General features: G+C 42.4%; 1 pseudogene; it reads left to right on the top strand.

Annotated features, from left to right (window-relative positions):
* Positions 1-11003: 11003 nt before the first annotated feature.
* On the top strand, positions 11004-11833 carry LOC136322251 (ras-related protein Rab-7L1 pseudogene; annotated as a pseudogene).
* The last annotated feature ends 528 nt before the right edge of the window (positions 11834-12361 follow it).

The following is a 12361-nucleotide window of genomic DNA, read 5'->3' as shown; positions in this document are numbered from 1 at the left end:
TGTATTGGAAAGCTTGAGAACCTAGATTAGGTTGAGCAAGTATGTGGCACAGGTGTCGCCCACCTCACCTCACCCTCATCCCTGCCCAAGACAGATGTTCCTCATTGGCCACTGCCCATTTCCACGTTGAACCAGGACTCAGGCACAGAATCCTTTCAACCCAACATTTCAGGCAGTCACTTTACTTCTGAGAGATCAGAGTTGGCATACAAGGCGTGCCCTGTTTATCGTCCCTGTTCCAGATCCTAGAACACTGACCAGGAGCAGGGAGTCTGGTTTTAAGCAGTCATGAAAACTATGCCCTTTATTTGCTCACAGCCTATTTATTCTTACCGTGTGCTTAATTCTAGTAAGCTTTATCAGCTGCCATCTGATTTATCACGCCACAGCATGAAAGAGTAAGCTAATTAAGAGCTGGGATTTTACTGGAGTAAACAGCACTAACAGTAGGAAGCCAGGATACTGACAAAAAAAGAAGGTGACATAATAAAAATATTTTCCATTTACTAAGCATTTTTAACTTTGTTCCAGGCCCTTTATCTATATTTTCTTTTATCCTTACAACAATGCTCTAAGGAAAGTATTACAATGTATTCCCATTTTATAGATGAGAAAAACCTTAGGCTAATAGAATTTAAATGACTTAAATGAGAACACACAGTTGGAAGTCAATTTTAGGTCTTTAAAGCTCCACCCCCCATCTTCCTGCAAAATTACAGGCTTAAGTTTTCTAAGAGCATAGTCCCCTGCTGTTATGTAATATAGGAGCAGAAAGTCCCCTAGATCAATGCGACCTAAAGGCATGAACTTTAGAATAGGGTAAAACATAATGTTTCTGAGTAATTAAGAAAATATTAAATTAATATGTTCTGTAAACAAGGAAGGTAAGTAAATGCAAAATATCTTTTTAGTTTTTAATCAAAATGCTTTAAAATATGATTTAAATGGTCCATTATGTGTATATAGTATTGCCCTATACATAGTATATCATGTAGTTCATTTTTATGCCAAATAAATTAGGTGAATGCATTTATGTGTATATAAGCTCATGTGTGTAATATGACAGGATATATTTATAAATTTCTTAGGAGAAGCTATTGAAATACTGGCTACCAGCTGAGCCTATGCCTCCCACCTCCAACTTTCAGGTTTTTTTATATAATACATAACCTTAAGTTTCTTTCTCTCTTTCTTTCTTTCTTTCTTTCTTTCTTTCTTTCTTTCTTTCTTTCTTTCTTTCTTTCTTTCTTTGCTTCTTTCTTTGCTTCTTTCTTTCTCTCTCTCTTTGTTTCTATTTCTCTCTTTCTTTATTTGCTTCTTTCTTTCTTTCTCTCTTTTTTTCTATTTCTCTCTCTTTCTTTCTTCTTTTTCTTTTTTCTTCCTTTCTTTTTTAAAGAATTAGGGAATGAGATCCTGGAGTTTCTGATTTTGACTATGTTTTTCCCCATCCACTCTCCCTTTATCACCTAATTAAATCACTAATTCTGGGTTTTATGAACTAATTTTACATTCTGCAAACAATGTAAAATTATTTTCCTCCACTCTGACCCAATAGAACTTCTTTCTGAAAGAACCCTCCTTTGAAATACTAAAGAAAAACTAACTTTTCCCTTCCGAATCATTTAGGACCTCTACTTTGGCTTGGCAGCATACTGGACTAGTTGATAAAAGAGGATTTAGAATCTCAGAGACCTGATTTCAAGTCTTTGCTCAACATTTTAGTAAATTTGTGACTTTATACAATATGCTGGACTTATTATTTATTTCCTCACCTGTAAAGTGGGTATATCAGTGTCTACTCTTTGTGCTACTGTGACAATTAAATGAACTAACACATATAAAAGCCTTAATACTGTTTAGCACAGAACAAGCCCTCAAAATGTGTTTCTTTAGTTATTATTTTTAAACTCTTTTATTTTTAGTATTGTCAGGTGATTGAATGTCTCTGTCCCAGTGCTTTTCATGGGAGAATTTTCTAGGCCCAACAATTTATACAAAAGAGAAGAAAGAGGGTCTTCTGATTTGCCCAACTTTGAGATCAATTGTAGATTTAAAAAAAAAGTATTCATTTATCTTTGTGGGAATTATCAGATGCATGCAGATTAAAATTAAAGAAACTTCTGCAGAAACTCTTCTCTCTATGAATTTTATTGTAACATTTTAATTCAGTTTTAGGTAGAACACAACTATTTCCATGACAACTGATAACAAGAGGTGTAGTTTAGGAAATTATTTCATTATGATAACAGACTGGAGCACTAGAAAGAAAATCCCTTATTTAACACCAGAACTTTCAAGGACAGAGAAAAAGTATTTAAAAAAAAAATGATATTTGCCTCATTCAGAAATCTTCTTTTTATATCACTCAGGTTCAATTATGTAACTCCAAAGGGAGAAAAGAAAACTCATTGTCTTCACAGCACATTGTGAGGCCTGCTCACTAAAAGCAGTGCCTGCTTTGTTTTGCTATAATCCCTCATTCTTTGGGATTTAATGAGACAAGATACTGTATTTTGAAATGAACACATATACAAAGCTAAGTCGATTTCCTTTGGGGATAAACCCCTTATAAAACTCCAGCTCAACAAATTTAAATATAATAATGACTTAGACTAAATCTGTATACGGTGAAATCCACTAATGGAGACCACCCCATAGTTCAATAAAACAAAGTAAGACAAGGGAGTCTTGTAGGCAGGTGGTCTTGTAACACAAATTCATGATAGCTTATGTTAAGTTATTAACTTGAAAGATTCATGGTAAGATAGAGTCAGCATTGTTCTTTTTCTTTCTTAAAAAATGTCACTTCTCTTTCTCTCTTTCTATGCTCCCCACTACAGATTCTGGGGTGCTCAGTGGTATGCACAGCTTCCCCGGAAAAGGCCAACCACCAGAATGGCCACAGGCCCAGCTGAGCATAGGACAGCACAAGTGTCTTCCTCTCTGATTTTAGGCTAATGGGAGGGAGACTTCCAAAGGTGGAGGACTAAGGAATTGGGGAACAGAGGCTGTTATGCAAATAGAGATTGCAGGAGCACAGTGCATACTTTCTTACCATCATTTGGCTGTTTGGTAGAGAAACCTAGTTATAAGGGACCTGAATTTATGTCTATGTTATACCTACTCAGCATTAGACACAAGAAAGAGTATCAGGCTGAGAAAAATCTTTCTCAGAACAAAGTAAAGAATACCACCCCACAATCCTAGCTCTCCGGCCCAGCAACTACTTGCCCATCTGTATGTTTTCTTTTCAGATTTTTAAACGTATGCAATAGTGGAAATGATTGAAGATACACAGTTTTATATTTTGCTTTTTTTTTTTTTAATAAACTCTTATGTTAATACAGTCTTTACAGCCGTCATTTAAATGGTGGGGCTATGGGTTGGCAAACTACTGCTCACTACTCAAATCTGACCCATTGTTTGTGTTTGCAAGTACATTTTTATTGGAATCAACTATGTCTATTCATTTTCTTGTTGCCTATGGCTGTTATAATGGCATTACTGAGTAGTTGTGACAGAAATCCTGTGGCCTACAAATCTTATAATGTTTACTCTTTGACTCTCTACTTAAAAAGTTTATCAACCCTTGGTTTACTTTCCATCAAATTGAGCTCCATAATTTATTTAACCATCCTCCTGCGTCTGAACACTTAGGTGGCTTTCTCTTTTCTTATTACCACTTCACTGAGTATTAATATTTATACAATTGTTTATATAAAAAGGATTTCCTTAGCCCTTCCCTCATGTAGAATTACTGCATCAAAAAGATATGAATAGCCTGACCAGGCAGTGGCTCAGTGGATACAGTGTCAGATTGGGATGCAGGTTCGAAATCCCAAGGTCGCCGGCTTGAATGTGGGGTCACTGGCTTGAGTGTGGGATCATAGACATGACCCCATGGTCACTGGCTTGAGCCCAAAGGTCACTAGCTTGAGCCCAAAGGTTGCTGGCTTGAAGCCCAAGGTCACTGGCTTGAAGCCCAAGGTTGCTGGCTTGAGCCAGGGGTCACTTGCTCTGCTGTAGCCCTCCAGTCAAGGCACATATGAGAAAGCAATCAATGAACAACTAAGGAGCCACAAAAAGAATTGATGCTTCTCATCTCTCTTCCTTCCTGCCTGTCTGTCCCTATCTGTCCCTCTCTCTGTCTATTTCTATGTCTCTATTACAAAAAAAAAAAGGTATAAATATTTTGATGGCCTATAATTTCTAGATAAAATCTCCTGAAACAAAGCTGTCTGTCCAATAATGGTGTATTTTTCTGACAATAACGTGCACAAAAAAGAGGTGTGGTTTTGGCAGACTTGTGAACATATGGCTAAATGCTGGAGTCGAGTCTTAGTAGTGTCATTCTGCCTGTCGACATGAGCGTAGTTCTCTAATGTGAGTGTATGTTATATGTTCAATTGTTTGGCTAGTTGCCATATATCATCTTCTGTGACGATTCCCCATACATTTTGGGGAAACCCTCTCTCAGAGGGTGTGTGTGGAAGCCGCCACTAATAAGGACCCTGCTAACTAGAAGACAACCCTGTAGTTAAGCCCTCGTGGAACTGTCAGACATGGGCAGTAGGTAGAGAGGGCATAAAAATCTGAAAACAGTAGGTTGCTGCCCAGCATCTGGAAGAGAGAACACCAAGCACTTCTGTGGCTTCCTTGGTGGCAGTCACTCTGAGTGTACCAAGCCCCCGTCACTTACCTGTCCCTTCTGTAGTTACAAGCATGGAGTCTTGAGTCCAACTGACTGAGTTCAAGTCCTAACTGTGATTTCCTGTGAGGTCCTGGAGAAGCTGCCTTCAGTTTCCTCATCAGCAAAATGGATCTCATAAGAGTGCCTACCTCGTGGGGTTTGTTTAAATGGCAAGTGCAGCAAAGGCTCTTCTGTTTTCATGCCTTCTCATACCCTTGGTCATTTATAGATTTTCCTGGTGTTATATATTATCTTTTCAAAGTGATACCAAACTAATCATTTTTTACTGACAGAAAAGTTGAAAGGTTGCAGTAAGGCTTTTGCAGAAGCAAATACTATCTGTTTTTCTAAAATGGAAACAACGTGTATTGCTCAGAGATACCTTCCAACTGCTGGTGAAGCAGTGCTGGCCTGTCAGCCTACGTAGACAAAATGTTGATGTGAAGGTAAAATGAAAGTGTTATTATATTACCATTACTCCTCCCCGGTGGAAATCTCGAGGTGAAAAGTAGAATGCTCGCCGCCTCTGCCCTGGAGGTCACCGGACAAAACAATCCTTTCACTCTGTGTTCACCTGTACTGAACTACGTTCCACTAACCCAGGGCTGATGGCTGCGTCTAGATGTTAAAAAGCAAAAGTCAGTGAATGAACAGATTTTGGAAATGCTGTGTTAAACTCTAATAGATAGTATTCCCACTGCTGATATGCCAAGGTGTGAAAGGGTTGCATTATACAATTTTCATGAAGTACATTTTTCAGAGGTTATATCATAAGACAAATGCTTAAAGAAATACATTTTTTGGAGATAGTGCTCTACTAAATATTTTAGTACTGAATCAAAGTAGGTGTTGCTTTGTGAAACCTTGTTTCTCTGGAACAGAAGACTCTTAGCAAGTGACCTCATGAACAGGAGACATAACTTCATAATGCCCAATTCTGTGTAACAAACAGTCTTAAAGACTCAGAGGACAATACTTACTAATACTTGAAAATACTTAGCAATTCCTTTTTTCCTACCTGAGGCAAGCAGATCTCAAGGTATTCACCAAACCTAGCCACTCCTATCCAAGAGTAGACTGCTGTGCTTTTATTTAGTGTTGCATGATGGGTCTATTTCTGATTCTCGTATGCATCACTGAAAAGAAGGTAGGGCTTTGATATCCTGAGGACAGTTACACTTATGCTCAGCAGAGCAGGTTGGGAAAAATGACTTAGGCAGCACAGGAAAATTAAGTGGCTATGTTGGCTCTTCTCCCTTCCTGGCTGAGCCCTTGCCAGAGTTCCTTTTGTAGGGCATTCCTCTCCTTTCACACAGGGCCAGCAAGCTCAGGTGGCATCTCCCCTATGGGCCTGACACAGGGCTGAGGCCTGACACAGGGCCACCAAGGTCAGCCAGCAAAGAGGCAACAGGGTCCAGGATGGTCAGTGAGGGTTCTCCCTATGAATACGCAGCTCCCGAGGAAGGGGGTACACATTACATCGGCCCTTAGGCCCGTTCAGTGCCAGCATCTAAGTAGGCAGGACACTTGCTTACAGAGAACAAGGTGGACTCTGCTATTGGAAACAAGGGCCTGAAACTCTGGTCTTTGACTTGCTCCTTTGTGACCTACGACATGCAGTTACCACGCTTCCATTTGGTTCCTTGTTTTAAAAGTGACGGTGGGGCCATTAGAGCAATGGATGCTTCTCTCTGCTCTTGGACAACAAGGTAACATTCTATTTTACTATCTGCTGGAGTCAGGTGATCCTTCTAAACTTAAAGATAGAGTAAAAATTGCGACTCATGCTCCCCACCTCCCTCCCCCCACCCTCATATACGTAACTTTCCTGTCAACAGTGGTTCTGGTTTTCCCATGAAACATTTCTCCGTATGTGAAAGAAAAAGTCTCACATTTTGCTATTAGCTCTGTATCTGTGGCATATTTCCTTTTTATTTATTTATTTATTTTTTTGCTTAAGTAAAAATCAGGCTTTATCTTGTAATTCAAGATTTGAGGCTTAAAATGATAAAACCCTGACATTTAAGAAACCCAAAAGCTAAAAGGTGGCAGAAATGGAAGCGAAGGGAGAGAAAACCTGTTCGCTCAGAACGAGTTCACGCTCTTCCTCTGAGCTCCTGTGGCGGTTACTGGGGGCTTTGTGTGCGGGCCGTTTGACATCTCATACTTCTGTCTTGCTCTGTGACGAGACTGGACACACAGTTTGAAATGGAGATCCTGGCACAGAAAGGGCTCTCTAGGCTCTAGTGGAGAATGTTTCCCTGTCACAACTACAGGACATCTGGATCCAAACAGCCTAGGCCGAAGCCTGTCTCTGCTATTTCCTCACTCCATCCTAGCTATATGTGGGCAAGTCAGTTAAGCCCTCCATTCCTCAATTTCCTTGTCTATAAAATGGGAAGGTGTTGAAAGTGAAATCCATATAATGTGCTTAGTACAGCTCTTGGCAAATAGTAACACTGTAAATATTAGCTATCATTTTATAAAGTGAAAAATAAAATAACATTCACTAAGTGCCAGCCACTTTCATACACTCCAGTTTACAAAAATATTTTGAAGTAGGAATATCACCCCTGTTTTGTAGCTAGTAAAACAGCAAAGCAGAGAAATGTAGTTTTCTTCTCTTAGTCAGTGCTGAGCAAAGCTGGAATTCCAGCCCCCAAGACTAAAGTCTCTGCACTGCTCCAGTGTCCCCAACCCTCAGGCCATGAGGGTCCTGAACTGGGGGAGCCTCAGTGTGGATTGTCTGCCACCTGCCAAAATTGCTACCAGTGACCAGAATAAGGAGAGAGAAAACAGATTCCTTCTTGATGTGATATTCCCAGCTGCGGGTACTGACGGCTCCCTGTGCCTCCTGGGTCTCATGATGAACATCCTCTATGACTCTGGCTTGGGAAGCTTCAGGGTGACAGACAAGAGGTCAGTTCTGTAATTCCATAACTGCTTGCTCACTGACTGCTTAGGGAGAAGCCACGATGACAGCTGGGATCCTTCCGGTGATGAGTAATTGCCCCATCGTACAAATCTATTCAGACCACATCCTTCTGGTACACAACCACCAGTTGATTTAAGATGCAAACCTTTTGTAGCTCATTGCCAGAAGGATGAAATATAGAGTTTACCCAGACTTTTCTTTGCTGAAGTATTTATTGTAAATCATTCGTTACTGTGAGTTCTACCCATATATCAAGCAATTCTTACCCAGCTCCGGGCGCTGAAAGAATTCTCTGTGCTTTTCTTTAAAATGTACCGTTTGTCCAAGAATATAATTACTGTGTAATTTTTTAAAATCCCAAACTCATGTATTTATATGGAGAAACTCAGATCCAAGGACACCCAATTAGCCTGGAACAGTCAATGTGGTTTTTAAAGCGGGAACCACAAGTCTTTGGGTATGTTTAAGAACATGGATAATAAATGCCTCACCTACTCTCCAAGTTTATGGTCAGAGATGGGAGGGGAAGGCACTAACATTCAGACAGCACCACCCTGTTCCAAGCCTTTGCTTCTCCCAGCAGTCCCAACGGGTGGGTATTATCGTTTTCATTTTACAGACGAGTAAACTAGGGATCAGCATCTCATGCTATGAAGCTGTGGAACCACAGTCCCTATGTAAAATAATTAACTTTCCCAAGTCTCTCTGCTGAATCACCACACACAGAGAGACTCCCAGCCCCAACTAGCTGATTCCTAGCTTCTGCTGCTCTGTCTTACATGGGTGGCTCTGTAACAAACAGGAGAGCTGAGGTTCCCCATCAGCGGAGCAGCCCTTGAACATGAAGGAGGAAAGCTGCAATGTATAGCAAGCATTTTCATCTTGCCACCAACAAAGATCAAGCACATGAAATCTGAATCCCCCAGGGGTGGGAGAAGGAGTGAGGCTCTGTTTCCCCCTGACCACTCTATCCAGGGCATGCAGCAATATGGGCAGACAATTAGTATGAACAGATTTGAGCAAACCACCAAAGCTGATTGATGCTGAAAGCACAGCCACGCAGGAGCACACAAAGGGGTGACGGAGAAGAGGGATGGTCGTACATTGCAGGGCCTGCTTAAAAATTCTAATCCTCATAAGCTTCTGAGGAAGCTGCTCTTTTCACTGGGCAGGTTTTTAATATTTATTGCTGAAGGCCATTTTAATCCTAATAAAAATAGTATGCCCTAAGGAAAAGAAGCTCTGTTGCTAGAAAGAGAAAATGTGGCCCTGGTATTTAAACGTCCCTCAAGGCTCATGGAGGTGAGAGGTGGCCGGGAAGTGAGTCGCTGAGATACCCCTGAGAAGAAGAACCAAGCTTCTGGGCAGGAGAACAGTCAATATGGCTCACAGGTTAAGAGAGACAGATGCAGAATACATCCACCAGGGTTTGAATTCCAGCTCTGCCATCTGTAAGCCTCAATCTCCTCATCTGTAAAATGAAGGTGATAATGATTACATATCTTGTTGATTTGCTTTGAAGCTCATTTGAGATGATAAATGTAAATCACTTAACATAGACTGGCACAGAATAAGTGTTAAGTGAATGAGAAATGCATTATTTTTACTATAATTTTTATTATTGTTATGGCTTATTCCCAATGTTATTGGTTTGTTTCATAAATAAATAAATAAATAAATAAGGATGCCAGATGTGAAGTGAGAGCTAGCAACTAGAAGGGCTTGTTGGAAAAAGAGAATATTAATGATGCATCTTCTATTGATAAAATTAGGATTCAAATCTGGCTTAAGATGGGAAGGAAAGTAAGAGCTTCTTCCTTGCAGAAAGAAGCAGTGACAAAATAATTATTTATTCAAATAGTATTTCCATTGGCAGATAAAATGTATCGCTTAAATCCAAACACATCATCATGTGGGATCCAAACAGGGCTGAACCTGTGTGGAATCGCTAAGCCTGGAAATTTGCCCGGCCTGGGCTGCTGCTATATGCCAGTGCTTTCATCAGTGCAACTACTTCTGGCCACGCGGTAAATTCTTTTTCTGTGCATTTCTCCATCAGGAATAGTGCATTGGTGATTGGGGGAACCCTACTTTCTTTGGTGACTCCTGGCCTCGGACAGAGTATGCACATTGACTCTGACCCCCCCTTCTCTGATCTGCTCAGGCTCACAAATGGGGGCACTCAGCAACCTCCCTCTAAGGATTAGATTAAGAGTTTAAGAGCCTGACCAGGTGGTGGCGCAGTAGATAAAGCATCGGAATGGGACCCAGAAGACCCAGGTCCGAAACCCTGAGGTCACCTGCTTGAGCACAGACTCATCCGCTTTGAGCACGGGGTCGCTGGCTTGAGCGTGGGAACATAGACATGACCTCATGGTTACTGGCTTGAGCCCAAAGGTCACTAGCCTGAACAGAAGGTCGCTGGCTTGGGCAAGGGTTCATTCTTTCGCTGCAGCCCTCTCCCAGCTGCCCCCCCCCCAGGCACATATGAGAAACCAATCAATGAACAACTAACGTGCCACAACAAAGAATTGATGCTTCCCATCTCTCTCCCTTCCTGTCTGTCCCTATATGTCCCTCTGTCTCTCTGTCTCTGTCTCACACACACACATGAAGAAGAAATAGTAAATTTCTCTTATAGACTAAATTCTAGACATTTCTTCTAGCATTTAAAAAATGTCTTTCTCTGGGCCCTGGCCAGTTGGCTCAGCGGTAGAGCGTCGGCCTGGCGTGCGGGGGACCCGGGTTCGATTCCCGGCCGGGGCACATAGGAGAAGCGCCCATTTGCTTCTCCACCCCCCCTCCTTCCTCTCTGTCTCTCTCTTCCCCTCCCGCAGCCAGGGCTCCATTGGAGCAAGGATGGCCCGGGCGCTGGGGATGGCTCCTTGGCCTCTGCCCCAGGCGCTAGAGTGGCTCTGGTAGTGGCGGAGTGACGCTCCTGGTGGGCGCGCCGGGTGGATCCCGGTTGGGCGCATGCGGGAGTCTGTCTGACTGTCTCTCCCCGTTTCCAGCTTCAGAGAAATACCCAAAGGAAAAAAAAAATTTAAAAATGTCTTTCTCTGGAAGTCCCTGCGGGTGAGGCACCGCCAAACCTCATTCTGTTTCTCTGCGGCCAAGGGGAGAGGGAGAGAAGGTGAGAACAGCCGGGGGCTCAGAGCTCTCTCCTGGCGCCCCTTGCCCCACCCAGGCTGTGGACACGAGGGGAGAAAGCGCATAAAGGTTGAGTGCAGTTTCCCTTTTTGATTTCTCATCAGAGCAGCCCCAAAGGGTGGTGGATGGAACATTACACTTTAGTTTGAAGGGGTTAGGGAGTCAAAGGGGTTAAAACCAGCGACTACCCCCTCCGCCTCCCTAAAGCTTCCACCCCGCTAGCCAGCCATGGGCGGCAGTGATCACATGTTCAAAATGCTGCTGGTGGGGGACGCCTCAGTGAGCGAGACGTCCCTGGTGCAAAGATATTCCCAGGACAGCTTCAGCAAACACCACAAGTCCACGGTGGGAGTGGATATTTCACTCTGAAGGTTCTCCAGTGGTCTGACTTGGAGATAGTGAGGCTCCAGCTGTGGGATATTGCAGGGCAGGAGCGCTTCACATCTATGACGCGAGTATACTATCCGGATGCCTCCGCCTGTGTTCTTATGTCTGATGTTACCAATGCCACTACCGTCAGCAGCAGCCAGAGATGAAAACGGGACCTGGACAGCAAGCTCACACTGCCCAATGGAGAGCCTGTGCCCGGCCTGCTCATGGCCAACAAGTGTGATCTGTCTCCTCGGGCAGTGAGTTGAGATCAGGTTGACTGGTTCAGTAAGGAGAATGGTTTCGGGTTGGACAGAAACATCAATCAAGGAGAACAAAAATAATAATGAGGCCATGAGAGTCTTCACTGAAAAGATGATAAGCTATTTCAGAGAAGATATGTCTTTGTCCACCCAAGGGACTACATCAGCCTACAAACCAAGCACTCCTCCAGTTGGGGCTGCAGCTGGTTGTTTATGCTGTTTTTCCTTTTCAGTTCTAATCCCTTCCCTTTGGTTCCCCACCAGGCAATTTTATTAAGTACTTTGGAACTATCTCCTGCTGACTGGCCAATAAGGAGGGCCATCATAACCAAGAAAAGACACCCGGGACCCTTGTGCGTTTCTGCACCTCCTGCAACTTGGCTCTCACTGGCTGCTGGCTCATGTGGCCCAGTTAGTGACTTTTGAATAAAAAAGGTCAAACCTACTAAATCATACAGAAATCACTAGCTAATTTAAGTGCTAAAACAGGTAGGGTTTTTGGTATCAAATCACTTCTAGACAGTTTAATTTGTTTAGTTCCACAGAATGGTGATTTATAACCTAACCAAGTTATGAATATTCTTAGTGAACTCAGAGGCCTAAAGTTCTTTGAGAGACTTATCTAAATAAGTGTCCAAAGTCATTGGTTCCCAAGCCTTTCTGGTCAGATCTATATGGGATATTGCTAAAATTTTTTTGAATGTTTTAAGATTTTGGGTCCCAACATCAAACCTACTGAATCAAATTTTCCAGGGGTGAAGCCTGAGAATTTGTTATTTCCCAGGTGATTCTGATTGGCATGGTTAGAAAACCATTGTTGGAGAACTTGGTAAAGATGCAGAGACCCAGGCCTTTGCTGTTCATGCTCCTGGGCTTCTGTAGCTCTCTAGCTGATCCTGCTGCACACCACACTCTAAAACCACTGTCCTAAGAGAGAGAGTAGAGGCCAAATAT

Source organism: Saccopteryx bilineata, chromosome 2 (assembly GCF_036850765.1).
Source record: "Saccopteryx bilineata isolate mSacBil1 chromosome 2, mSacBil1_pri_phased_curated, whole genome shotgun sequence".
NCBI classification, from domain to species: domain Eukaryota; kingdom Metazoa; phylum Chordata; class Mammalia; order Chiroptera; family Emballonuridae; genus Saccopteryx; species Saccopteryx bilineata.
The sequence above is the reverse complement of the archived record's forward strand: the minus strand, read 5'-3'. Positions and strand labels throughout refer to the sequence as shown.